The following is a 27,953-nucleotide window of genomic DNA, read 5'->3' on the forward strand; positions in this document are numbered from 1 at the left end:
GGCTTATGTGGTCATACTTCTTAGATCGAGTAAGTACCCTTGCAGAAGCGTTTTGAACTAGCTGAAGCTTGTTGACCTGATTTGAATGGCATCCCCCGAGTAGCGAGTTACAATAGTCTATTCTAGAGGTCATAAAAGCATGTATAAGCTTCTCTGCGTCAGATGTAGACAGTATATGGCGTATTTTTGTGATATTTCTAAGATGGAAGAATGCTGTGCGGCAGACGTTGGCGATATGACTATCAAAGGATAAGTTGCTGTCGAACATCACACCTAAGTTCCTAACCGTGGAAGATGGCACCACAGTACAGCCATCTATGTGCAATTTGTAATCTGACATATTATGTTTGTAGCGATTTGGTTCAATAATAAGTACCTCTGTCTTATTGGAGTTGAGCTTAAGAAAGTTATGTGCCATCCAGTCACTAACATCGCTAATGCAGTCTTTTAGCTTAGAAAACGTGTGTGTTTCGCTGGGATGCGAGGAGATGTAAAGCTGGGTATCATCCGCATAGCAGTGAAAACTTATGTTATGTTTCCTGATAATGTCTCCTAGGGGTAACATGTATAACGAGAACAGGATAGGGCCTAAAACTGATCCCTGCGGTACACCGTATTTAACCAGGGAGTGATATGACTCTTCCTCATTTACATAAACAAAGTGATAGCGATTGGTTAGATATGACCTAAACCAGGCTAGCGCCTGACCACTGATACCAACATAGTTTTCTAGTCTATTTAGTAAGATTCTGTGATCTATTGTGTCAAAGGCTGCACTAAGGTCTAGTAATATAAGAATTGAGATTTCACCACAATCGGATGTTAATAGGAGGTCATTTGTAACTCTAAGCAACGCTGTCTCTGTGCTATGGTGGGGCCTGAATCCTGATTGGAACTTTTTATATGTACTATTATTTGTCAAGATTGTGCGTAACTGGCTTGCCACTACCTTTTCTAATATTTTCGAAAGAAAAGGGAGATTTGAGATTGGTCTAAAGTTATTAAGTTCTCCTTGGTCAAGCTGTGTTTTTTTAATCAGCGGTTTAATAACTGCTAGTTTGAAAGCTGTTGGAACGTATCCTATTTCTAGCGATGAGTTAAAGATATTTAGAACCAGGGTTGACACTACAGGGAATACTTCTTTAAGTAGTTTTGTGGGAACGGGGTCTAATATACAGGACGATGATTTGGATGATGTGACTAGTTTAGAGAGCTCATCTATTGTAGTAGGTTTAAATGAATCAAGATGTTCGTATGGTAGTCTAGTGTTAAGTGAACTAATGGGTAGAGTGGTGGCTGCTTGGGTAGCTACGATGTTTTCCCTAATAGCCGAAATTTTGTTAGAAAAGAAGTTCATGAAGTCGTTACTATTGTGTTGAAGTTTACTATTGGTTTCTGTTTGTTCTTTGTTTCTAGTCAGTTTCGCAACTGTGCTAAAGAGGAAACGAGGGTTATTATGATTCTCATTTATAAGCTTGCTAAGATATGTAGATCTGGCGGTTTTAATAGCCTGTCTGTAGTGTTTAACACTCTGTTTCCATGCTGCGCGCCATACTTCTAACTTTGTGCTTCTATAATTTCTTTCCATTTTTCTAGCTGCCTTTTTAAGTGCTGCGGTGTGATGGTCATACCATGGAGCTGGCGGTTTTTCTTTGAATCTCTTTTTTCGAATGGGAGCAACGGCATCCAATGTGTTAGAACAGACATTGTTTAGGTTTTCTATTTCAATATCTAGATCGTCACAGTTATCTGCTACATGTTTCATTTGGGACAGGTCTGGAAGAGTGCTAATAAAGCTATCTTTAGTGGTGGAAATTATTGTTCTGGCTAGTCGGTAGCATGTTGTGGATTGAGTGATCCTATCTAGAAGTACAGTGTATGACACAAGGTAATGGTCAGAAACTGCATCACTCTGAGGTGATATTTCGACGTCATTAATATTGAGTCCGAGTGACAGAATTAAGTCTAATGTGTGCTTACGAGTATGCGTTGGCCCTGTCACGTTTTGTCTAATATTGAGAGAATTTAGAACATCTATAAACGCACGTCCTAATGCGTCTTTTGGGTTATCCACATGGACATTAAAATCACCAACAATAAGAGCTTTATCTACAGTGACTACAAGCTCAGATAGGAAATCTGCTATTTCATTAAGGAAATCTGCATGGTGGCCCGGTGGTCTATAGATTGTCGCTAAAGCAAAAGAAAGCTGTTTGTGGTTACGATCAGTTATTTCCATATTTAACAACATTACTTCAAATGATTTAAATTATAGCTCAGATTTTTGGTTTACTTTAAAAATTGTGTTGTATATTGTAGCTACACCACCCCCTCTCCCCTTTAATCGAGGTTCGTGTTTATAATAATAGTCATGTGGGGTGGATTTATTTAAACTAATGTAGTCGTCTGCTTTAAGCCAGGTTTCTGTTAAACAGAGTACATCTAAGTTTTGGTCTGTAATTATTTCATTGACAATAGGTTCTTTATTGGTAAGCGATCTAATGTTAAGAAGGCCGAATTTTAACATTCGAGATTCATCTGTTAATGTATTTTTTTCTAATTTTATTTTAATCAGATTTGTACCAGATGTAACAAGCGGTGCCCTGTATTTATTTGTTCGGGGAACAGATACAGTTGAAATGTGCTGATATTTCGGTAAGATTGACTCGAAGTGCTGGGATATAAGTGGTCTTGACATATCACGGCAGCTAACAGACGGACGGTTAAGCCGATCCGTCTGTTTCCTGACCTGGGCCCTGGATAGTCAGACTATATCAGAATTAAGACTATTGATCAGATTTCTAGTGAGTATAGCGCTTCCTTCCGATGACGGATGAAGGCCATCTCGTGTTAGGAGGAATGGTCTTCCCCAGAAATGCTTCCAATTGTCTATAAACCCTACATTATGCTGAGGGCACCACTTTGACATCCATCCATTGAGAGACACTAGTCTACAATGTGTTTCATCTCCCCGGTAGGCGGGGAGGGGACCAGAGCATATTACATTGTCTGACATTGTTTTTGCAATTTCACACATCTCCTTAATAGGATCTTTGGTGATTTCCGACTGGCGGAGCCTGGTGTCATTCGTGCCGGCGTGAATAACAATCTTAGAAAACTTCCGCTTAGCATTAGCCAGCACTTTAAGTTTGGATCTAATGTCAGACGTTCTGGCTCCCGGTATACAGTCGACTATGGTGTTTGGTGCCTCAATGTTAGTGTTCCTGAGTATAGAATCTCCAATGACCAGGGCACTTTTAAAAGGTGTTTCAGCTGGTATACTCCTTAGGGGATCGAATCTGTTAGAAATTACCGTAACGTTATGGGTCTTAGAAGGACGCCTTATATGACTATGCCGCCTAACAGTCACCCAGTTTGACCGCCGACTTGACTCTGATGACGGAACCGAGCCATGTGTATTATGATAAACACTATGCGCGCTCGATACAGTATTTGTAATATTTACATTAGCATCTGATGTCGGAACCGAGCCATAAGTCTTTTCGCTCGATAGATTATTTGCGACAGTAACATTAGCGGTTTTGCTATCCTCAACTAGCGTTCGGATGCGCGATTCTAGTTCAGCAACCTTCTCAGTTAACCTTAATACTTCAATACACTTAGTGCATGTAAACCCCTCTATGCTAACAGCAGAAGCTAAACTATACATGTGGCAGGTAGTACATGTTACAATAACAAGCGGAGTCTTACCGCTTTCATGCTGGGCGATGGCGTCTTCGTTTACCCGAACGCGGTCCCCGGAGCTGCATCGCGTGGGGTGTTCGGTTGTGACACGCCTCGGTCGCCTGTGAACGTCTGGGGCCAGGGTGATGTTTGGCTTGCTGAATCTGCGAAGGCCGGGCAGCGGTTCCTCCACAGCTTCCCGATCGCTTTCATGTCGTTCACGGTCCGTGAAGCTGCATCGCGTGGAATGCTCGTTTGTTGCGCGCCTCGATCGCTTGTGGACGTCGGAAGGCAGGGTGAAGTGGGCGCTGTACCTCGCCTTGGATCTGCTAAAACCGGGAAACAACTCCTCCACAGCTTCCCGCTCAGGTGAGGACAGGTCAGAAAAGCATATATCAGATGAATCCGCCATTAGATCGGAAAATGCTAGCTTCAGCCTCCACCGTTTGTGGATGCTAGTGGGCTATATGCTAACACTGGGTGTTTATTAGTGATAAATAGTTTCACGTGGTAGTACTGCTCAATAATCGTCACGGTAAAGTATTCCTATGTAAAACTAATAAGTTATATTATATAAATAGGAATAAGATGGTAAAAAAAGCTTTTAGATGATGAACTCGACGGAGCTACGATGCACAATCTGTTCAGCGTGACGTCACAAACCGGATGTCCTTCCACAGTAAACAATACACCAAAAAGCATGGTTCCTACGCTTTTACCACAAAAAAACATGGTTAATTTAACTACGCTACTATTTAGTTATCTATATGGCATATCATTATATTGATTAATATTTATTATTTTGTGTATATTATTTTTTTTAAAGAACATTACCTGCTTATATTAAAATGAATAAAAACCATACTACACTTTTACCACAAAAAAATGGTTGATTTAACTATGCCTCTATTATCTATGATCATTATATTGGTTGATATTAATAATTTGGTGTATATTATTATTTAAAAGAATATTACTTGTTTATGTTTATATAAAAATTAATAAAAAGCATGGTTACTACACTTTTACCACAAAAAACATGGTTAATTTAACTGTGCCTCTATTAGTTATCTACTATGACATATCATTATATTGATTGATATTCATTATTTTGTGTTTTTTTTTTATAGAATATTACGTGTTTATAAGGTAATGTAAGTAAGGTAAATTTGTATGTTTTTTATGTTTATATAAAAATGTTTCTTTAAAGATGTGTTTTTGTGTGGGATATGATTTGATTGATATGATTTATCAGATTTATTTATCAGATCCACAGACACTTCAGATGTAAAATGTTTTATTAAAATAAATACACACAAATATTGAAATGATCACAGCACACACACGCACACATATGTACAATATATACAGGAAAGATGTTATTTATTGAGGTGGTGGAGTTTGACATGTTTCTTGCTGGCGCTGCTCTGCCAACCATTCCTCTAAAGATTTGCCATTTGAGGCACGCAAGCAAAATTACCATATCGGCTATGGCCAAACTCTTTCGTTTTGGGCTGCCCACATTTGCTGCACGTGTTAAAAGTAACCCCTCGCACATACTTCCTCTTCTGATGAAGACATTGAGTGTTTTTCTATTATACATACCCACTGACAACATTGTGTTACTCATTAAAACCCTCTGCATTGGGATTCCTGAGTTGTGTCGTTCCTAACAGGACGAACTTGCCAAGATGGATCCCGCGGAGGTTGATGCTCTCCGGTCGGCGCTCGCCCAGCAGGGCTCATGGTTAGGCCAACACTCGGCTCGTCTCACCACCACTTCACAGGAGGTCGAGGACTTATCCACACGCATGTCCGACCTTTCCTCCCGGCTTGACCAGGTGCGGCAGAACACCTCGCAGACTAGTCAGCAGCTTGAGACGGAGCCTCATGCCTCAGCCCCACCTCCATACGATGGCAATCCTGCCTCCTGTCGAGCGTTTTTATCACAGTGCTCCCTGGTCTTTGCCCTCCAGCCACGTCGTTATGCATCTGAGCGCACCCGGGTTGCATACATCATTACCCTGCTGACTGGCAAGGCTCGTGATTGGGCTACAGCCGTTTGGGATGCCGGCGATCCTTGCTGCCGATCCTTCGATGAATTTCGCAAGGAGATGGAAAAACTCTTCGATCGCTCCGTTCGCGGGGACGCCGCTGCGGCTCGGTTGGCACATTTGGTTCAAGGAAGACACTCTGTCACCGAGTATGCCATTGGGTTCAAGACCTTAGCGGCTGCCTGCCACTGGAACAAAGCGGCTCTTCGAGCGCAGTTTGTCGAGGGGTTGACAGACGGGCTTCAAGATGAAATCGCTGTTCACGATCTTCCCCCCACTCTTGATGCCATAATTGATCTAGCTCTCCGGATTGAAGCCTGGAAGATGCTTCGCAGTCAGCGCCGTTCTCTGCGCCAGCGTGTGTTTGTGGATGAGACCTCCATTTCTTCCTCTGCCCCTATGTCACCTTCAGTCGAGTCGGAGCCTATGCAACTGGGGCGCATGCGCCTGTCACAAAAGGAGAGAGAGAGGCGGTTGCAGAATGCCCTCTGTCTCTATTGTGGAAAACCCGGACATTTCGCCAGGACCTGCCCGTTAAAAGCCGCCGCCCATCAGTGAATACGGGAGTCCTGGTGGGCGCCACTTCTTCAAAGCTCTCCCCTGTTTCTAGTACCCAACTCCCCGTCATGTTGTCCTTCGCCGGGCGTGACCATCCATCCACTGCCCTTCTCGACTCTGGCGCGGAGGGCAACTTCATTGATGAAGCGCTGGTTCGCGCCTGGGGTGTCCCGGTTGTCCCTCTCCAATCCCCTTTGGATGTCTGGTCCCTAAAGGGGCAGCAGATGGCGCGGATCACACATTGCACCCCCCCCCGTGAGTCTCTCTGTGTCTGGTAATCATCATGAGGAGATTGTGTTGCATATTCTTCATGCTTCTCTATCTCCAATTATTTTAGGGCATGGTTGGCTAGCGCAACACAATCCTCACGTTGATTGGCAGCATAGTGTTATTTTGTCTTGGTCTCAGTCTTGTCTTGGTTCTTGGTTCTGCTGTTTCTGGTTCTGTTCTCTCTCTTCCTCAGGTTCCGGCGGTCGATTTGACCGGAGTCCCGGCGGAGTATGCGGATATCGCTCAGGTGTTTAGTAAAGCCCGGGCCACCTCCCTTCCTCCTCACCGGCCATATCATTGTGCTATTGATCTCCTCCCCGGCACTTCTCCGCCTAAGGGTAGACTTTATTCTTTATCGGGTCCTGAGAGAGAGGCTATGGACCAGTATATTAATGATGCCCTGCGTGCCGGTCTCATCCGTCCCTCCACCTCGCCCGCAGGGGCGGGGTTTTTCTTTGTTGGCAAGAAAGACGGCTCCCTGCGCCCTTGTATTGATTATAGGGGTTTAAATGACATTACTGTTAAGAATAGGTACCCCCTTCCTTTAATGTCTACTGCGTTTGAGCTCCTGCAGGGGGCGCAGTTCTTTACTAAGCTAGATTTACGCAACGCCTATCATCTGGTGCGTATAAGAGAGGGAGATGAATGGAAGACAGCCTTTAACACCCCTACCGGACACTTTGAGTACTGCGTTCTGCCGTTCTGCCTTTGTAACGCCCCCTCTGTCTTCCAGACTCTGGTCAATGATCTGCTGAGAGACATGATTAACAAGTTTGTCTTTGTGTACATAGATGATATTCTCATCTTTTCTCCCTCTATGCAGGAACACACTCAGCATGTCCGCCGAGTCTTACGCCGGTTGTTAGAGAATAAGCTGTATGTCAAGGCGGAGAAGTGCGAATTCCATCGTAAGTCAGTTTCGTTCCTGGGTTTTGTTGTTGCCCCCGGTGAGATCCGTCCTGACCCAGCCAAGATCAAAGCGGTGGCCGAATGGCCAGTCCCCAACTCCCGTAAGGATTTATTACGATTTCTGGGTTTCGCCAATTTTTACCGGCGGTTTATCAGAAATTATGGTCAGATTGCTCAACCTCTTACTGCTCTCACTTCCACTAAGGAGAGGTTTGTCTGGAATTCCAGTGCTCAGGAGGCCTTTGATAATTTAAAGTCCCGGTTTATCTCTGCTCCTGTTCTCTCTATTCCAGATCCGGCTGCTCAATTTATTGTGGAGGTGGATGCTTCAGATGTCGGGGTAGGCGCCGTTTTGTCTCAGCGGTCTGCTAAGGATGGCAAGGTGCATCCCTGTGCCTTTTTCTCCCATCGGTTAAACCCAGCAGAGCGAAATTATGACATAGGCAACCGGGAGCTGCTGGCGGTCAGACTGGCTTTGGGTGAGTGGCGTCACTGGTTAGAGGGGACCTCGGAGCCCTTCCTGGTCTGGACGGATCATAAGAATCTCGAATACATCCGTTCAGCCAGGAGGTTATCTTCTCGTCAGGCTCGTTGGGCGCTCTTCTTTGACAGATTTAACTTCACCCTCTCGTACCGGCCCGGTTCCAAGAATACTAAGCCCGATGCTCTCTCTCGTTTGTTCGAAAGCCCCGGTTCCGCTGGGGACGAAACCATCCTCCCGGAGGGGCGGGTGGTGGGTGCCCTGCGCTGGGGAATAGAACAACGGGTGAGACGGGCCGGCCGGGAGGGGGAAGTGCCAGAGGGGTGCCCAGCGGGGCGATTGTGGGTTCCGAATGCGCTTCGCTCCGAGGTCATCCGGTGGGGTCACGAGTCCAAGTTTGTTTGCCATCCGGGGGTTCGGAGAACGTTGGCTACCGTACGTCAGCGTTTTTGGTGGCCCTCTATGGGTCCCGATGTCAGACAGTTTGTGTTAGCCTGTCAGGTTTGTGCCCGTAATAAGGCCTCTCATCAAGCCTCTATTGGTCTACTTAAACCGTTACCCATTCCCTCTCCCTAACACTGTTGTTTTGACCATTGTCGACCGCTTCTCCAAGGCGGCTCACTTTGTCCCTTTGCCCAAATTACCCACTGCTAAGGAAACTGCCCAGGTTATGATCGAACACGTCTTTCGCTTACATGGTCTGCCCACAGACGTTGTTTCAGATAGGGGTCCTCAGTTTATTTCTCGTTTCTGGCAGGAATTTTGTAGACAAATAGGCTCCACAGCAAGCTTGTCTTCTGGGTATCATCCTCAGACCAACGGGCAATGTGAACGGGCTAACCAAGATTTAGGTAGAGCTCTCCGCTGTCTGACATCGCAATATCCGAGCTCCTGGGGCCAACAGCTACCCTGGGTCGAATACGCCCATAATTCTCTCCCCGTGTCTTCCTTGAATATGTCCACTTTTGAGGCGTCCATGGGGTTTCAGCCTCCTTTATTCCCGTCCCAAGAACCTGATGCGGTGGTCCCGTCTGCGCTGGCCTTCGTCCGTCGTTGCAAACGCACCTGGAGGAAGGCTAGGTTTACATTACGTCAGGTTTCCAGACGAACCAAGGTCGCGGCCGACCGTCACCATAGACCTCCGCCCCGTTTTATCGGTGGGCAGAAAGTATGGCTTTCGTCCAAGGATTTACCTCTCCGTGAGCCCTCTCGCAAGCTGGCTCCACGATTCCTTGGGCCATACAGCATAGTGAAGGTTATTAATCCCGTGACGGTTCGGCTCAGATTGCCCCCAGCACTCGGTCGGGTTCACCCGGTTTTCCATGTTTCTAAGCTGAAACCGGTTCTTTTTTCCCACCTTAACCCTGTTCCCTCTGCCCCCGCCCCTCCCACCCCTCAGCTCGTAGATGGTGTTCCTGTTTATTCTGTTAAGTCCCTTCTAGATGTGCGTCGCCGGGGTAGGGGATTTCAATACCTCATAGACTGGGAGGGCTATGGTCCGGAGGAGAGGTGTTGGGTACCGGCCCGGGACATTCTGGACCCTGGGCTGATAGAGGATCTCCGCCGGCGACGGGGTGAGCCCCCTCATGGACCGCCCGGTGGCGGTCGTGGGGGGGGAGTCCTGTCATGATTTCGGTTTTATTGGCTGCTTTGTCTTTGTTTCACTTGTGTTGTGTTTTTGTTTTGACAGCTCCACACGTGCGCGCCTTCCACCTGGTGATCTCATTGTCTCTGACTCTTCGCACCGGCGTCCCACACCTGATCCTTGTTATTGTCCTATCCGGTTTGATTTAAATTCCCCTCGTTTCCTTTGTTCTTTGCAAGTTCGTCTTTGTGTGAACCTGCCCGCTAGCTTGTCTAGTTCTAGTCCTGTCGTGTCGAGTGTGTGTTTGTAGTCATTTAGTTGGGATTGTTTACCGTGCTCTCTGCTGCCTTTGCCTCTTAGGATTCCCCGTCCTGCTGTCAGTCTCTCCCGTTTGGTGTGTCGCCGTCTAGCCTCAACGAACCCTCTGTCAGTGGATTCTCCCAGCGCCTGCCCGCTCCTTGCGCTGTCCGGCCGCAGTGCGCTCTCGGGCGCGTGGTTCTGCGCTTCACTCGGACTGCCGGTGCGCTGTCCAGCACGGACTCTGCTGAGGTCTCTGACAGCCTCTCTCTCTCTCGCCGTGCCCCGCCAGGAACTCTCTCTGTGCCCCGTGAAGAGTCGTATCGAGTGTCTACGGATAGTGGATGTCCTACAGCCCTGCTGGGTTTCCCACTTTGAGTGTTTTGCCTTTACATACATTACATGAAGACATTGAGTGTTTTTCTATTATACATACCCACTGACAACATTGTGTTACTCATTAAAACCCTCTGCATTGGGATTCCTGAGTTGAGTCGTTCCTAACAATGACCATAAACTGGCTTGCTGATGAGTTTTCTAAAGGGGAAGGAATCTCGGATACCGTATATAAAATATGTCAATATAAGTCAAATATTAAGTCTGAAATTTACTTCTATTTCCAAAGCTGTCGTCTTAAACATCACCATTCTAGGGGCCTAGAAGAATCTAAAAAACAAGCCTTGTGCATGATAGAGAATAATACTAAGTAATTTAAAGTTGGTTTGATACCTTTAGGCCAAACAGTATTGTAGTTTATGTGTTTATGCATATCTGATGTACGTTACTGCATTAAAGTTGATTTTATATTTGATATTCATTTAAATAATAATAATTCGTTTGACTCTAGCATTTGCTGTTTTTATTTAATCAATTAAATAATTTATCAATACGACCCAATGGCAGAAGGATGACCATTTTTTCCTAATAATATCCTTTCATAGCACATAAAAGACATATTACCCCAAGAGGGTCCTTGTGCTATGAAATGGATATTTTTAGGAACGTTTATCTTTCATCCTCCTGTCATGAGGATATTTTTACATATCATTTATAAAACCACAGTTATCTCTTATTGTTTTGGACTGAAATCCGAGAGTTAAACTTTAATGAGTATGAAGCCGAATGTCTAATGAATGTCATGACATTTGCAAACGTTAAACTAACGTGAACTTAACCACAGTGTTAAACTGCACAGAAAAAAACATGTCCAATACATGCTAGACAGCTATATAGGCTAGTTTAATTTTCCAAACATATACACATTATTTTAACAAATAATGACCGATATCTAATAACGAAGTAAACAAGACTTACCTATCGCTAACTCAAAGATGATAATAACAGCTGCCGGTGATTGGTTAAAAAGTTTACCTCAGGAGAGAAACGCGATTGGTCAAAAGTGAGCCACAGGAGAGGAACGCGCGATTGGTCCAAAGTAAGCCATGGGAGTGAAACGCGATTGGTCAAAAGTAAGCCACAGAAGAGAAACGTGATTCGTCAAAAGTAAGCCACAGGAAGAAACGTGATTGGTCAAAAGTAAGCCACAGGAAGAAACGTGATTGGCTTATGCGGGCTTTGGCTCACTCGGTGGGAAGCAGTAGGCGCAAGCGAGAGGTAGCGGGATCGATGCCTGCATTCTCCACGTGGTTGTGGTTTGTTGTGAATTGCTCTGATGTTACAGACCGTAAGTTGAAGCTTTACATTGGGTCCTGCTCTTACGTTTTGCCTCAAAAAGCCAACAGGTCCCAGTGTCGGTCCTCAGTATGACACCTGAGCACACACATGAACGTCTCCTATACAGATGTTATTTCTCAAAGCAACATGGAGCAGGAGCTTTACATTCCTAGAGCATTTTGTTGCGATTTAAAATTGGAATCATTTTTTTCAATGTTCATTTGTCTTCCTGTCATTGCTGGTAAGTCTTTTAAATACATTTCACTGTCAGATTGTGTGTTTCCTTTGGCCTGTACACATGAGCTGCGTGTTTCTTTTGTCCTAAACGTCAATGCATTTTTCATTTATCCTAAGTTTTCGTACATGTTTAATTTGCTTCCTTGTAATGTCCTTAGGTTTGCTGAAATTTGGCGACTTGTGCGTTGTTGGCCCATCGCCAGGGAGAACTGGAAAAGTGCTCAATGTTGCTTGAATTAACAAATTTTTTGTCTACATCCTGGGTGCTCTGGTAGAAAGGCTTAAAGGGCGTGGGGATTGTTTTGGGGTAAGAAACACTGTTCCCTTGGATACCCAAAAAGTATTACAGGTCCCACCGAGATTTGAACTCAGATCGCTGGATTCAGAGTCCAGAGTGCTAACCATTACACCATGGAACCACTCTTTGCCTGATTGCCTGACCCACTGGGTCACAGAGAAAAGGACACTCGGACAGGGACCGTCAGCAAAACCACAGCAAGCCAAACTGCCAGGAAACGGCCCGCAATGCCGAAACCCGGGATCGAAAAAAGGACCTTTAGATCTTCAGGATTACGCTTTCCCAACTGAGCTATTTCAGCAAGACAGGTTGGTCAGGCAGGAATTTTCATGACAAATCACAGCAATATAGCAGTCAGCAATAGGATGTAGAGAAAAGCCTTGGCCCGTACGGGGGTCGAACCCGCGACCTTGGCGTTATTAGCACCACGCTCTAACCAAATGAGCTTACCGGCCATGGAGCAGCAATGGTTCTGCCAAGACTGACATGAATTTTCCACAGTGTAGCAGCATCAAGAAACAAAGCTAGATATGGGCTCGTCTGGGATTTGAACCCGGAACCTCTCGCACCAAAAGCGAGAATCACACCCCTAGACCAACGAGCCAAGCCTTGTGTCCTTTTTGCCATGCCACTGGGAAACATGTGACCACAACGCAGTCACCAGCTTCCTCAAGCAGTTCCTGGGGATGGGCCTGTTGGGTCCTGCTCCTCTGTTTAGCCACAATGAGCCCTAGTGTTGGGCTGGTGTCAAAATAAGCTCTTAACGATATTAGTACATGCTTATTTTTTAATATTTGAAATGGTGTGAGAAAAGTCGACTGGTCTGCATCATCGTGGACCTGAACCCAGCTGAACACCTTTGTTATGAATTACAGGCTCTGAACAAAACACTCATCACCCAAACCCTTTAATGATTTGTTCACAGGGCCACAGTCATTTCAGCACAGAAAAAGTCCTTTCCAAAACTGTTGCAACATAGATGGAAACAAAATTATTTGACATGGTCTGTATGGTATAGCATTAATATTTGTATTGATTGGAGAAAGTGGAATAGATAAATATGTTAATTTACTATTAAAGCCAGTTCAGCATCTATGGCTATATTCATGGCGAGAACTGGTTATTGGCAAAGTCAGAAATGCAGGTTAGGTGAATTGGAGATGTCAAATTGCCCTTCCCTCGGTTTCTGTGTGTGTGTATAGATCAACGTGTGTTGTTTTTGGACTGTGGAAGGAAACCAAATAATGCAGTGCCCAGAGTAATTCCATGCTGACTCAAGGAGAACATGTAAACTCCACACAGAAAGGCCTCCTGGCCCAGACAGGACTTGAACAGGGGATCTTCTTGCTGTGAGACAGCTGCGCTCTGTTTGGGGTGGCAACTGTGTCACCCCAAACATCTTTATTAGAAGGGGCATCCCAATACTTAGTGTACATTGTAAAGTCAAGTAACATCTTAGAAGCCATGTCTTTATTGCATTTTTCAAGTGTTGATATTAGATTTTAGGAGAAAATTCTATAAATCATCCGTAAACTAGAGGTGGAAAGAGTAATAAAATCTTGTACTCAAGTAAAAGTAAAGTTACTTTAATAATATTTTACTAAGTTGCTGGTCTAAAAATCCAATCAAGTAAAAGTAAAAAGTAAGTCATTTTAACTTTATTCAGAGTAAAAGTTACTTTTTTACAGCGGGGAGAGGTGCAGAATTCTACTGTAGTTCAAAAACGACAAGGGAATATAAATCTCAAACTAGTTGTTTTTAATTATAGGAACATCTTTACAAATAAAGTGCAATAACGGAAAATTTATAAAATAAAAAGCTTTTTTTAAACTAAGAAACATTTATGGAATTGTTTAATGATTTTTACATCCGAGTTATGCACTTTTGAAGTTGGTCAGCAGCTAGTAAATACAATCACTATAGTAGGGTTGTAAATTTATGTATTGCTGGGAACATACATAATTTTATTCAACTATATATAGTAGGGATGTGCATTTATGTCTTTTTTCATTTCGATTAATCCATAGGTCTGAAGAACGAGTACTCGATTAACTGGGGGTGGGGCAATCAAAGGGGCGGGGCGTACACGTCATGGTGAAAATGAAAATATTTTGATTAAAAAACTCAAATAAAACTTAATTTTGAAGAAACTACGACAGAACAATGAACACATACTAGATTTTTAATGAATTAAATGTTTTTAACAGAAACCTCTAACAGGAAAAGCTGCGTGATGAAGTGAAACTAAAGGGTTAATAAACACAAACCGAAGCCCTTTCTATTTGACGCACTCTGCATAATATTAAGCCTTTATACAACATAAATATACAACGTGCATCTATCTGCATAAAATGCAAGACTTCAACTAAGTTATCTAAAAAAAAAGAAAGTTTAACTCCCTTTGTGGATGTGCATCAAAAACAGCGCACTTTTAAACATGTCCAGTCAAAGTTCAAGCTTCATAACATTAAGCAGCTTTAAGTGTTTTGCTATCATGCGCGTTTAGCTGTGTCGTGTCGTCCTCTTACCTCAGTCAAGATGTAATGGTAATGCTCGTATGGCTCTCTGGTATCTCTTGACATTTGATGTTTAAATATGAGATGATAATCCATTGAACTTTTGACGGCGCTGTACATTTTGCACCTGACTGACTGTATTTCCGAAAATCACGACATCCTTTTAAACCATAGTGCCTCAGTGATGTGAGTTGTGGCTGGCTTCACGGGATCGGCGGGCTGGCGGGCTGCCGCGCATTGCGCGGATCGGCGGGTTTCTGCTGTGCGGTCGCGCGGAATTATCTGTTTGTTTTTGAATCACGCATGGTAATGTTACTGATGTCATACGTCGGTCTGCGTAGCTTGACACGACGTCAAACACGCATCTCCAGACCCAGTCTTTACTACCACATGCGCTTGTAATGCTTACCAGACATCCTAATGCCGCCATATCCACAATAAATAAATAAATTAACCCACATGATCATCGTTTTCGTGATCGATCATCGATGCCACGTTCGAGTACTCGAGCAATCGAGTACTCGTGCCCATCCCTAATATATAGTTTGAAGGGGCATATAATGAGAGGAGTGCCATGGCTATATACTTTTGACACGTTTATTGTCTTTTAGCTTCCCTGACCTGGGTACCTGATGTCAGACCTTTATTCTTCTTTCACTCTCTCTCCATCTCTCTCCGTCTCTCCATCTCTCTCTCTCTCTCCATCTTTTCTCTCTCTCTCTCTCTCTCTCTCTCACACGAGTGCATGCTGGGAGTGAGTGGAAGGAGTAGGTTGGCGTGAGCGAGGGCTCTGTCTGAGTGAGATTTTTCCTTCTTCTTCGGACTAAACAATTATTTATTTATTTTTCTTTTTGTTATAGGTTGTAAGTTAGGTGAGGTACCCACACAGCAAAAGGACTCCGTGGCGGATCAGCCGCGGAGGTATCGCGGCTTCCGGATCGGACCCGCGAAACGGACCCGTGTCGGCGTCCACTTGCGCGCAGTGACGGATCCGCAATGAAGGCGGATCGCGGACCCGCCGTGGCCTCCCGCTGCATCCGCTCCGCATTTTTAATCATTTCTCCCATTACACGTCTCCTCGTTGCCCAATCTGTTTCCAGGTTGAACACAGCACCTGTAATCAAACAGACAGATGTTTTTGTTTATGGTAGCATCCAAAGTCAAGTATGCTTATCGTAGTAATGCCACCGAATGAAGTAAAAATGCAGTTCTTTCACTAAAAATGTACTTGAGTAAATGTATCCTTAAAAATCACTTTAAAAGTACTACCAAAACTGTAAATGGAATTTGTTACACACTCTGGTTAAATTACCCTGTTAACAGACGCTCAAAATAACAGACAAGAAGATTGTCTTTACCAACCCCACAGTCGCTCTGACTGACACCTGCATTCATTTAGTCACTGATTAGGTCACATGGCATCTTGCAGTGTGACCGTGAGTCTGAACCGAGTCAAACAATGATTAAATTGCCAAAGATTTATTTTCATTATAAAGAAGATGGCAGATACACTAAACCAAAATTGCCAACATGCAAACTTAATAATGCACAGCTAGGGCTAAACCATTATCCACGAGTGAACATGCTAAAGTTTTCCTAATATCTACGTCATTCCAATCATAAGTATACAGGATGATCAAAAAACAATGTTTACTGCCACAATTATATAAATAAATTAATACTTACTCAAAAGAGGGTTCAGCTCAACCGTATCCCAGCAAAGAAAGTCTTGATTGACAGGTGTGCATCGTTTAACCATTCAGTAAACGCGCGTCCGAGGATCCGACATGGGTCTGTTCAGGATCCGCTGTTTGACAGTAGAATTTACAGCGCTGCCGGAGGCGGAGCTGATCCTCTGTGCGGCTCCAAAACGAATGTGACAGTCACAAGGGTTTGGCGACTTGAACGCGGATCCGCATATGAGTCTCCTGCTGTGTGGGTAGTTATCACTGACTTCGGTCAGTGATCTAGGATAATGGATGCGAGAGATTTCTCGCGGTTGACGCTCAGGCATGGATGCAAATGTATGCCTGATGCTGATGTGTCGGTAGAAGACTGTTTGATAGCCGTAAGTGCGGTGGTTGGGGGCAATAATATTCTGTCTGCCTCACGCATGAACAAGGCTAATGTTTTCTTTCTCCGTGAAAGTCTAATGGTAGATGAATTGATTGAAAGTGGATTAACTATCAAAGATTCCTTTGTAACTGTTTTGCCGTTGTCGAGCCCATCTAAAAAGGTTGTTTTCTCTAATGTACCTCGTTTTATCAAAAATGAAACATTAGAACAATTACTCCAGAGGTATGGCAAAATAATAAGTCCTATCAAAATGATCCCGCTCGGGTGCAAGAACGCAGAAATAAAGCACGTAATGTCTTTTCGGCGACAGGCTTTTATGATCTTAAATAACCAAAGTGATCCTCTAAACCTGTCGGCGAAATTAAGTTTTGATGGAAAGGACTATACTGTTTTTATTAGTTCTGAATCCATGAAATGTTTTGTGTGTGGTGGTTTCGGGCATGTTAGACAAACTTGTCCGAATCGGAACAAGCCGGCAGATGCTGTTGTGGCTCCAGCTGTGGATGCAGAGAACAGCGGGAGGGCTTCAGGTGTGGATGTTGCTGCGGCCGCTGTGGAAGTACAACCCCAGCCGGCCGGAGCGATCTCTGTGCCGGATGAAACGCCCAAAGGGAGACCGGGGGTGGCTACCTCTAAGTAGGCGGCTGGCCCAAGTCACACGCCCGCTGTTCCGCAGGCAGAAGCGGGGCTAAGCTAATACAGGCGCAGTTGCAGGCTGTGTCTAATGCTGATTCGATTTGTGTTGAAAATCAAATTCAAATGGACAAAACGGCTGCGGACGACCAGTTAAGCCAAAGTAAAGATTTTAATTCATCACGAGAACTCACGGAATCTAAGTTACAGACGGAAGATTCTGATTAGGATTACGACGATATTGAAATGGGTGATTATGATGTGACTGATTCTGAGCCTGCCTCTGGCGGTAAGTCAAAACTTTATTCTGTCAAAGAAATTAATAATTTTTTGGACACCACAAAGGGACTTCGCAAACCGAAAATTGAAAATTATTTTCCTGATTTAAAACTGTTTGTGGTATCGGGTACAGTGGCAATGAAAGGGGCGTCGTTAGATGAGCTCGACAAACCTAAGCGCTATCGTCGGAAAAAGCTCCTTAGCAGTGTTAGAAGTGTTTTGAACACGCATGTTAAAAAGTAAATATGGATTTGTCTTTTTGGAGAGGCTTTTTCAGCTTGTTTTTACTGAGTTTTCTTACTCTTACCTTTATGGCACCTTTGAGATTTAGTTCTTTAAACATTAATGGGTGTCGTAATGCTATTAAAAGGGCTAGTCTTTTCGACTATGTGACTTTAAAACGTGCAAGCATAGTGTTTTTGCAAGAAACTCATACAGATGCTGATAATCAGATACAGTGGTTATGTGAATTGAAAGGACAAACTTTTTTAAGTCATGGCACCTCTCTGAGTGCAGGGGTCGCTATTCTGCTGGCACCTGAATTTAAAGAACAGCCTGTGAATATTATTGAATTAGTCACAGGTAGAATGCTGAGAGTTGATGTGAAAGTTCATGGATTCGATTTTCCTTTTTTTCACGTGTATGCTCCAAATATTGGGTCTGAACGTGTTTTCTTCTTTGAAAAGCTTAAGACCGCTCTCAGTGATGTTTCTAGCAACAGGATTGTTGTTTTGGCTGGGGATTTTAATTGCACACTTAACCACACTCTGGATAGGAATCATTTGGAACCACATAAACAGTCTGCTGATATCCTTAGGTCTTTGGTCACATATCATGACCTTGTAGATATCTGGAGAGAATCTTTTCCACTGGTTAGACAATATACTTGGATGAAAGTTAATACTAATATTATATCTGGGGCTAGATTAGACAGGATTTATGTACAAAGATGCAAGAGAGACAAATTTTATAACTGTTCTATTTTTCCTACTGGTCTTTCTGATCACCATCTACTATCTGTTGATGTTACCACTGCTGAAAACACTTACAAGCACTCTTATTGGAAATTCAATAATAAGTTGCTTTTAGATCAAAACTTTGTTAACGCTTTCACTTATTTCTGGGAGATGTGGAGAGAGAGGAAAAAACAATATAAGTCACTAAGTCAGTGGTGGGACATCGGTAAAGTCCACATTTAAGTGCTTTGCCAGAACTTCTCCGCTTATACTAGGAATACCCTGGATAAGAAGATGGCACAGCTAGAGCAAGAGATCCTATGCTTTAATACTGAAGGGGATAGTGCGGATATCAATGAGACTCTAGAACGGAATAAATTTCTTTTGCGGAGCCTTCTGGAGGAACGAGCCCAGGAGGCTTTAATTCGTGCAAGATTTTTAACTGCCAACAACATGGACGCTCCTACATCCTTTTTCTTTAAACTGGAAAAGAAGACTGTGGACAAGAAAATTTTAAGCTGCCTTAAGCTCCCTGAGGGGGGGGAAACTACTGACGGTCAAAGAATACTTTCGCATGCACAATCTTTTTTTGAGAATCTTTACACTGCTGATCCCTGTGAGGAGGAAATGGCTGATCTACTCCTCCAAGATCTACCTCAGCTCTCAGGAAGAGAAAAATTAAAGCTTGAGAAACCACTGACTTTGGAAGAACTATCCTCAGCTGTTTAAGATTTGTCTCCTGGTAAAGCTCCCGGCTTGGACGGATTAAATGCAGAATTTTACAAACGATTCTGGTCAGTCATCGGAAATGATTTTTTTCTTGTCTTCAAGGAAAGTATAAAAAATGGCATCTTACCTGTGAGTCTAAGGAGGGCTGTGATCACTTTACTCCCCAAAAAAGGCGACCTAGAGGATATCAAGTGCTGGCGTCCAGTTTCATTACTGGGTACCGACTACAAGATCTTCTCGAAGACTCTAACCAATAGGATTAAACTCTGCATATCATCTGTAATTCATGCGGACCAGTCATATTGTATTCCTGGCCGCACTATTTTTGATAATCTTTTCCTGATTTGAGACCTGATTTCTTATGCCAAAGTACACAATCTGGATATTGGTCTTGTTTCTCTAGACCAGGAGAAAGCCTTCGACCGGGTTGATCATGGTTTTCTCTTTAAATGCCTTGAGGCATTTGGTTTTGGCACTTCTTTTATTAATAATAATAAGTGTGGTCTCTCAGGTATTTTATATGCAATTGCCATTGAACCTCTACTGGTAACATTAAGGAACAGGTTGGGTGGCATAACAACAGTGTGTCCATTCAATGCAGAGCCAGTAACTGTTAGACTCACGGCCTATGCTGACGATGTTACCATTTTTATTAGGTCACTTGAGGATGTTAGAAAACTAGAGAAATCCCTTGAGGTTTTTCAGAAAGCCTCCTCCTCCCGCATTAATTGGCAAAAGAGCGCAGCCTTTTTGCTAGGCGATTGGGTAGATGGAGGGGCTCCAGCACTTCCCCAAAACTGCTCATGGAGTTTGGAAGGCATTAAAATTTTAGGAGTTTTTCTTGGATCAGAACTGTATATGCAGAAAAACTGGGATGGTATCTTTGATAAAGTGGCTGGACGTTTACACAAATGGGACTGGATTAGCCCACAATTGTCTTACAGAGGAAGGGTACTAGTGATTAACAATTTGGCAGCCTCAATGTTGTGGCATAAGTTAAACGTGCTCAATCCACCTAAAGATCTGTTACTACGCTTACAAAAGGTATTCATTAATTTCTTCTGGAATGGTTTTCACTGGATGCCCCCTGTAATTCTTTACCTGCCAGTAAATGAAGGAGGTCAAGGCCTGATTGATCTTGCAGCAAAAGTCGAAGCAATGAGACTAAAAGCTGTGCAAAATCTACTCTACCCAGTAGAATTTAGACCTTGGGTGTCATTTGGCTTGGCTCTCCTTAGATCTTTTGGTGGGTTTGGGTTGGACAAACATTTGTTTTTAATGTCTTATCATGGTAAGGTGTTTTCATCTGATGTCAGATTTTATGCCTCGGTTCTGAACGCGTGGTCAGTTTTTAAACTGCATAGAAATGAAAACCACCATTACGGACTTAATGAACCTTTGTTTTATAACCTTCTTTTGAGTGACTATACTTGCACATCTAACACTGTTGTTAACACCTGCATGGAAAAAGGGTTGTCCAAGGTGTCTGATCTGTTCAACCTTTCCTCCAAAACATGGAGGTCGGCAGAGACAATCTGTAGACAGACAGGCTTAAGATCTGCAAGGATGATAAAGCAGACAACAGATGAACTGAAAGCAGCCCTTCCTGCCACTCTTCTCCTTTTTATAAATGGTGCACTGTCGGGAGCCCCTTTTAAATGTACCTTTCCTAAGCTTACTGTGTCCCCCAAGGTTCCTTCGGGTGATGAAAGAGGAGGAAAACTGCTCACGTTTAAGCATTTACATGAAATTGATTTCCAAGAGGCTGGAAAAAAAGAACTTTATCAGACTTGTGTTAAGGTCAAGTATTTTAAGGGGATAATGGACAGAGATGATTCTTTGAGATCCTTTTTAATGACTCCCTCTGGCCTTTCTCCATCATGGAGGCCTTTTTACAAGGGTCCCCTACCCAAGCGATCAGGAGACCTACAGTGGAGGATATTGCATTGTATACTGCCCACCAATACCCATGTGTCTAAATTTAACATGAATGTTTTACCAAATTGCTTTTTCTGTTCGGCACCTGAAACTGTCTTTCATGCGTTTTCTGAATGCCCCAGACTGATTTCACTGTTTTCAGCGGTAGGAAAAATACTTAATGTTTTGGGATTTGTCTTTGATATAAGTCTGTTTATTTTCGGCTCCAGATACTCAAGGGCGCTTAAACAGCAATGTACTTTAGCCAATTTCCTAACTGGGCAAGCAAAGCTGGCCATTTGGAAATCTTGCAAACTAGCGGCTGAGGGGAACAATGTGAACCTTCTTGAGTTATTCACCGCCTTGGTTGAATCCAGAGTAAAAGTAGAGCACAGGTTTTTTCAGCTGACTGATAACCTACTTGAATTTGAACTTAAATGGTGTGTAAATGCGGTGTTATTGTCACTTGCTGAAAATGGAGATATATTGTTTAATTGGTAATATTTGGTACACATTTTATGTGTGTATATACACAGAGATATGTATATGTGTGATTATGTATGGGTGGATGCATTATGAATTGAGTTTTACATGATGAGGTTGTCACAGGCCGGGGCGGACCCAGAGATAGCTAAACAAGGTCATGCCCCTTCCTAGTTTCCACCTCGAGGAGGTTCCCAAGACCACCCCAATGACCAGCCAGACAAGTATACTATAGTTAAAATACAACTTTATTAAATATTTAAAAAGGTAAGGGCAGGGAGCTACACTGCGACCAAAATGGTCGCATATGTGACCTTTTGAACTGCCGTTGCGACCCTAATTTTTAATGGGTCGCAAATGTGCTACCTAATGTTTTAGACAATATGCTTTGATTTACTATGAGCATTTATTAAAACAGAAATGTGGATTTTAAGAATACGTTTTATAACGTGCTCTGAGCCATCAACACGTTGGCTTCATTTTGCGTGAAAGCACGTCGTGTCTCTCCCTATCAGTGTGCGTTTGCGTGCTCAGCTGTTTCTCAATGATTTGGGTGGGACGCGACGCAAGCGCAGTGTCTTCCATGTTTCTGAACTTGAGCAGAGGCTTTCTTCACTGAGGACGCGGGACTCGTATGGTTCCGGGTTTATATTTTAAATGGTCTGTCGGGTCCGGTTAGGTCCTAGTTTAATTACTTTGGGTCCCAAGTCTGATTAATGTTTTGTTTATAACCCGAGTCGATCGGAAAACGTCCATGAGCGCTACCGCGCTAAAGCTCGAGTGCAGTTTCAGCGTGCCTCCGGTTTCTATGGCGAGGGTTCTTGTTACGACCACGCGCTGCTTTTTCTTTCTCACATTTTTTTAATAATCTTATTATTAATTAACCATATATTTTCTTAAACCATATCCATATTAAGTTTGGACAGAGATTGTAGCAAAAAGCAATGCTAATGTCAAGCCAATTGAACTGAACGAGCAAAGCAATGTAAAGTCTGTCACCGGGACAGCAAGTTAGACTTTTAAATCTGAAATAATGAGTGGATTAAGCTTTTTAAATCGGCAAGAGAGAAATAGAAAGATAGAGCAGAAGCAGCAAAAGTGCCTTTCTAATAGAAATTATAACCATTATAACATCAGTCACATTTATAATCTATAGACCTGCACTGTCTATTAATATACTATACATAGTATTGTATTATATTGAGTTTGATAAAAGGGGTCTAATTGCTTCATATATCAGTGCAAAAACAGTAAGTCTTTTCGTGGTGCTTTGACAAACAGTGTCAGCTTTTGTGAAATATAATGTGAAATTAATATTAATTTTCAATGAATCAAATTATTGTGTTGTGTCACACATTATTAGTTCTACATCACATGTATAGTAGACCATTATTTGTCAGTGGGTAATAATTGCCCTTTTCACCGGCTACCACCACCAAGTAAATTTCAGATCTGTGGGAAACACTGCAACGTTTAAGAAAACAAGGCGGCATGTGGTTTAAAAGATGGCAAGTAAAATAAAAAGCATATCTGTATGCAATACAGTTTCATTATTGTTCATTATTATCCAGAGCGCCTTAATATAACTTGAAAAAAATATGTGCGACCAAATCATATTTTGCGCCAGTAACTGAAAAAGTTGGTAGCGCAAGTGCCACCAGTGGAAAAGGTTAGTGTAGTTCCCTGGGTAAGGGGGAATGGGGAAAGGGCAAATTAAAACAAGCTTTCTTCTTCTTGTCTCCAGGACAGTTCCAAGTGTGGAGCGGGGACTAGGACTCCTTACCAGGGGTTCCTTGAATCCGTGGCGCCCTCCGCTTCTCCTGGAGGCAGAACAGGAAAATACAATTAGTGCTTCGTCCAGTAAATTTCTTCTACCTACCACTACCAGTCGTCTGAGGTGTTTTGCCTCTTCTCTCGCCCTTTAGGCTACTATGGCGAATTCCACCGGGCACTTCACAGAAGATGAATCGATGATGGCTGGGAAAGGAGAGGTCGACTACGGATCCCGGGAGTAAGTTGTTTCGCCAGCCGGGACTGGAGGCGAGGTATACAACACAGAGGTAAGTAAGTTACAAACTGGGGCTTTGCGTTCCTCTTCGGGTCGTGCTAGAAGCAGAGGTAGGTTACACCACTCAGGTAAGGTATGCACACAGATGTAAATAAGGTACAGACTAGGGCTTTGCGTTCCTCTTCGGGTCGAGCTGGAAGCAGAGGTAAGATACACCACACAGGTAAGGTATTCACACAGAAGCAAGTAAGGTACAGACTGGAGCTTTGCGTTCCTCTTCGGGTCGTCTAGAAGCAGAGGTAAGTCACACCACACAGGTAATGTATTCACACAGAGGTAAGTGAGTTACAGACTGGGGCTTTGCGTTCCTCTTCGGGTCGTGCTAAGAGCAGAGGTAAGTTACACCACACAGATAAGGTATTCACACAGAAGCAAGTAAGGTACAGACTGGGGCTTGGCGTTCCTCTTCGGGTCATGCTAGAAGCAGAGATAAATTACACCACACAGGTAATGTATTCACACAGAGGTAAGAGAGTTACCAACTGGGGCTTTGCGTTCCTCTTCGGGTCGTGCTAAGAGCAGAGATAAGTCACACCACACAGGTAATGTATTCACACAAAGGTAAGTGAGTTACAGACTGGGGTTTTACGTTCCTCTTCGGGTCGTGCTAGGAGCAAAGGTAGGATACACCACACAGGTAAGGTATTTAAACAGAGGCAAGTAAGTTTGTAATGGTTACCTCACGCTGTTCCCGGGGGCAGTGGACTTGCAGAGCAACGACTGGCAGGGCGTACGGGGCCGAACGCTTCCCTAGCTCCCCTCTCCTATCTGGTCCCTGGGGTACTGAGCTGGGGCGAACTCTTTGGAGAGGCCCGCACGCAGGTGTTCAATGTAGGCAGCTGTGTACAACAATGGCCTTCGGCCCAAACAATAAATACCAGTCGCTTACTCACACTGATGCACAACTTTAATTCACCACCGCCCTCTCTCAGGATCGGCGAGGGTTAATGTTGACACACTGAAGATTCGACGATTTGATTTCCTTCCCTTATACTGGACTGGCCTCAACGTGCTGGTAACTTCACACGGCTTCACTGGACTGAAAGCGGCTTCCGTCTCTATAAGCACAGCACTGCACTGCAAGCTTAGTGTACACACACACAAAGTAAAAGCTCAAGACTCACCCACAGCACTTCTCACACACTTTACGTGACATAAGGATTTGGCCGGTTCAGCCCAGGTCCCTTGTGTGACTCGTTGGCGCCCTTCCCAGCACAAAAAAAAAGGTTCTAAGGGGTTCGTCGTTGGATCTCCCAACCTCTCCAAGTATGCTCCGCTCGGCTCGCCCACGCTTCTCTCATCCAGTGGGGCAGAACTCTTGGGCGACAACTCACAACATGCGTTAGGGACACAGACACGCTTCACCAAGACTCTGTATAATATAATTAAGATACTCACATACAATGGGGTCTGTTCACACGTGCATGCTCTTATTTTCCTCCTAATATTCTCTCCCGGCTCACCTACGCTTCTCTCCACCATAGGGCCGTTGCTGTAAACACACTCAAAACCCACTTCGGGTAATTCTTCCTTCGTAATACTTGTAAGATAATCCCCTACTCACATGCCCATACATCCGCAAATCAACACTGTTCTTCCATATATACTCGACCCCGTCGCGTAGATCAATAGTTTTCCTTTCACCCAGTCACTTCTAACTCCATAAACTGGCTTCCGTTTCTTTCCCCAAGGGATTGGTCTCGAACATGCACACGAGTCTGCACAGCAGCGAACAAAGCACACAACCAACTCCCCGTTTGTGTTTTCAGAGGCCTTATTATACTTTGCTTCTCCCCTTCAACGACCTATCAGCGATCGCTTTACTCATTGCCCACACCTGTGCGTAATACGGCTTGATTTACTTTCGGGGAAACCCCGGAAATTCCGGTGTTCGGAGTTAGCCTGGTTCCGCCCTGACAGATCGTCACCCGGTGACAAGGTGATTGAGTGCAAGTAAATTATGTTCTTAACTAAACGATTTAATAAAGTGTGTTAAAAGTCAAAAAAGTCTCTCCATCTCTCTCTCTCTCCATCTCTCTCTCTCTCTCTCTCTCTCTCTCTCTCTCTCTCTCTCGGGAGTGTGTGAGTGCGTGTGAGGGTGAACACGGTGAGAGCGTCTGGGCCTTTAATTTCTTTATTACGTTTTTTACTTTTTCTCTTTCTGAGGCAGGGAGGATAAGTACAGATATTTATTGAACTGGAAAGTGCGCAAAAAGTTTCTTTTTGTAAGTGTTTGGAAGTCGCGACGGAGGCGAGATGCCGTCCCTTCTTGAGGGGAGTGCGGTGTTTCTCTCGCTTCGTCATGGAGTCAGGTGTATGGCGGAACCTGGTGTAATTGTGGAAGATGTGATGCTTGTGGCTGGGGAACAGATCGGATATGATAATATCTGCTCAGCATCTCAAATAAATAAGGCGGTGGTGATTTTTGTGAAAGAGGAGAACATGGTTAATCATCTGATAAGCACCGGTGTTATGGTAAGTGGCGCTTATATTACTGTTTCACCGCTGGTCACACCAACCGCTAGAGTTACAATATCAAATGTTCCACCTTTCATTAAGAATAGTGAAATTGAAAGAGCTCTTGCGAGTTATGGAAAGTTTGCTAGTCCAATTAAAATGATCCCTTTGGGTTGTAAAAATGAGGCTTTGAAGCACGTGTTGTCATTCAGAAGACAAGTTTTTAAATGTTTCTTTCAGAGTAGGCCATGAAGGAAAGTCTTATTTATATATGCGAGCACCGGGAGTATGAAGTGCTTTGAATGTGGAGACATTGGGCACAAGAGGGTCGCATGTCCACACAAAGCTCAGAACAATGAGAATACGCATCAGCGTTCTAATGATGAAGAAGATAATGATAGTAGCGCTGACGGTGTGGAAATACAACATCAGGTTGTGAGTAAAGTAAATCGTCGCGTTAGTGACAGTGAGGTGGGTGTAGTAGGCCTAGCGATAGGCCCACTGCTACGGTGAGTCAAAACAGAAATACTGAGGAAATAATGGTGGCTGATGAGGATACAGTTATAGCAGAAGTAAGTGAAGAAACTGTTGGTTTGAATGAGTCTGAATCACAGCCTAGTACATCGCAGGACCTTGAAATGAATGACAATGAGATAGCTGATGATGATGCTTGTTCGGATATTTCTGAAATTGGTTCCCAAATAATGGGGGACGTGTATACACTGCAGGAGATAAATGATTTCTTGGATGTAACGTTTGGTAAAGTAGTTGAGGTTAATGAATTTTTTCCAGATGTGGACAAATTTATTGCTTCAGTTACATTGCTACAGAGGACAGCTATGATGAGCTAAGCAAGAAAAAGAGATTTAGTTTAAAGAAGTCACGAAATTACGTCAAGGTAAATCTTGCAACTTTGTAAAGAATTGATGACGCTGCACAGGGTGTCTCTTTCATTAAGCTTGCTTTTTCTGTTTCTATCCCTTTTATATTTTCTTCCTTTCATGGAGTGTTTGAGGGTTGGCTCCTTAAATATTAATGGGGGTAGAGACAGTAAGAAATTAGAAATGGTTTCAGAATTTTTAAAAATTAAACAAGTTTATGTTACTCTTTTACAGGAAACTCACACTGACATAAATAATGAGATATAATGGGGTATGTGGTGGGATGGAAAGCTCATTTTAAGTCATGGGTCAAATTAAAGCGCTGGGGTTGCTATAGTTTTTTCAAAAACCACGAATGTTAATATTTTAAAAGTTGATGAAATTGTAAAAGGGAGGATGTTGTTAGCAAAGGTAGAGGTTGGAAGTCTTTTGTTTGTTTTTATTAATGTATATGCTCCGAATATTAGGTCAGAAAGAGTGGCGTTTTTTATGAAACTGAATGAATATTTAAAAACAAATTGATGATGGTGTGTGTATTATTGTAGGAGGGGATTGGAATTGTACAACAGATTTGACCATAGACAGAAATGGTGAAGAACCTCATAACCAATCTCCTTTAGTACTATCCAGAATAATGAATAAAAATGATTTGGTAGATGTATGGAGAGCAAGAAATATGCGGGAAAGACAATATACATGGGTTAAAATTACAGATAATAGGGTATGTGGTGCCAGATTGGACCACTTTTATTTGGGAAAGATTTGGAACAACAGAGTTATGAATGTTTTTCATTCACCTAATGCCTTTTCAGCTCATCATATGGTTGGTTTAGATTAAACCTTAAAAGAACTGTCAAGACTAGGGGTGTCACGATTCTCCAAATCCTCGATTCGATAACATTTTCGATTCT

General features: G+C 43.3%; 1 protein-coding gene and 2 non-coding genes across 3 annotated transcripts in view; all 3 read right to left on the reverse strand.

Moving 5' to 3' along the window:
• LOC135735099 (CMP-N-acetylneuraminate-beta-galactosamide-alpha-2,3-sialyltransferase 1-like) overlaps positions 1-27,953 on the reverse strand; it is a 473,227-nt gene that overhangs the window by 326,748 nt on the left and 118,526 nt on the right. The gene's annotated exons all lie outside the window — the stretch shown is intronic.
• trnaq-cug (transfer RNA glutamine (anticodon CUG)) lies at positions 12,097-12,168 on the reverse strand. Its single transcript has one exon. It is a non-coding gene; the product is annotated as a tRNA-Gln (tRNA).
• Positions 12,429-12,502, reverse strand: trnai-aau (transfer RNA isoleucine (anticodon AAU)). The gene has a single exon. It is a non-coding gene; the product is annotated as a tRNA-Ile (tRNA).

The sequence above is a fragment of the Paramisgurnus dabryanus genome, chromosome 19, assembly GCF_030506205.2.
Source record: "Paramisgurnus dabryanus chromosome 19, PD_genome_1.1, whole genome shotgun sequence".
Classification (NCBI taxonomy): Eukaryota; Metazoa; Chordata; class Actinopteri; order Cypriniformes; family Cobitidae; genus Paramisgurnus; species Paramisgurnus dabryanus.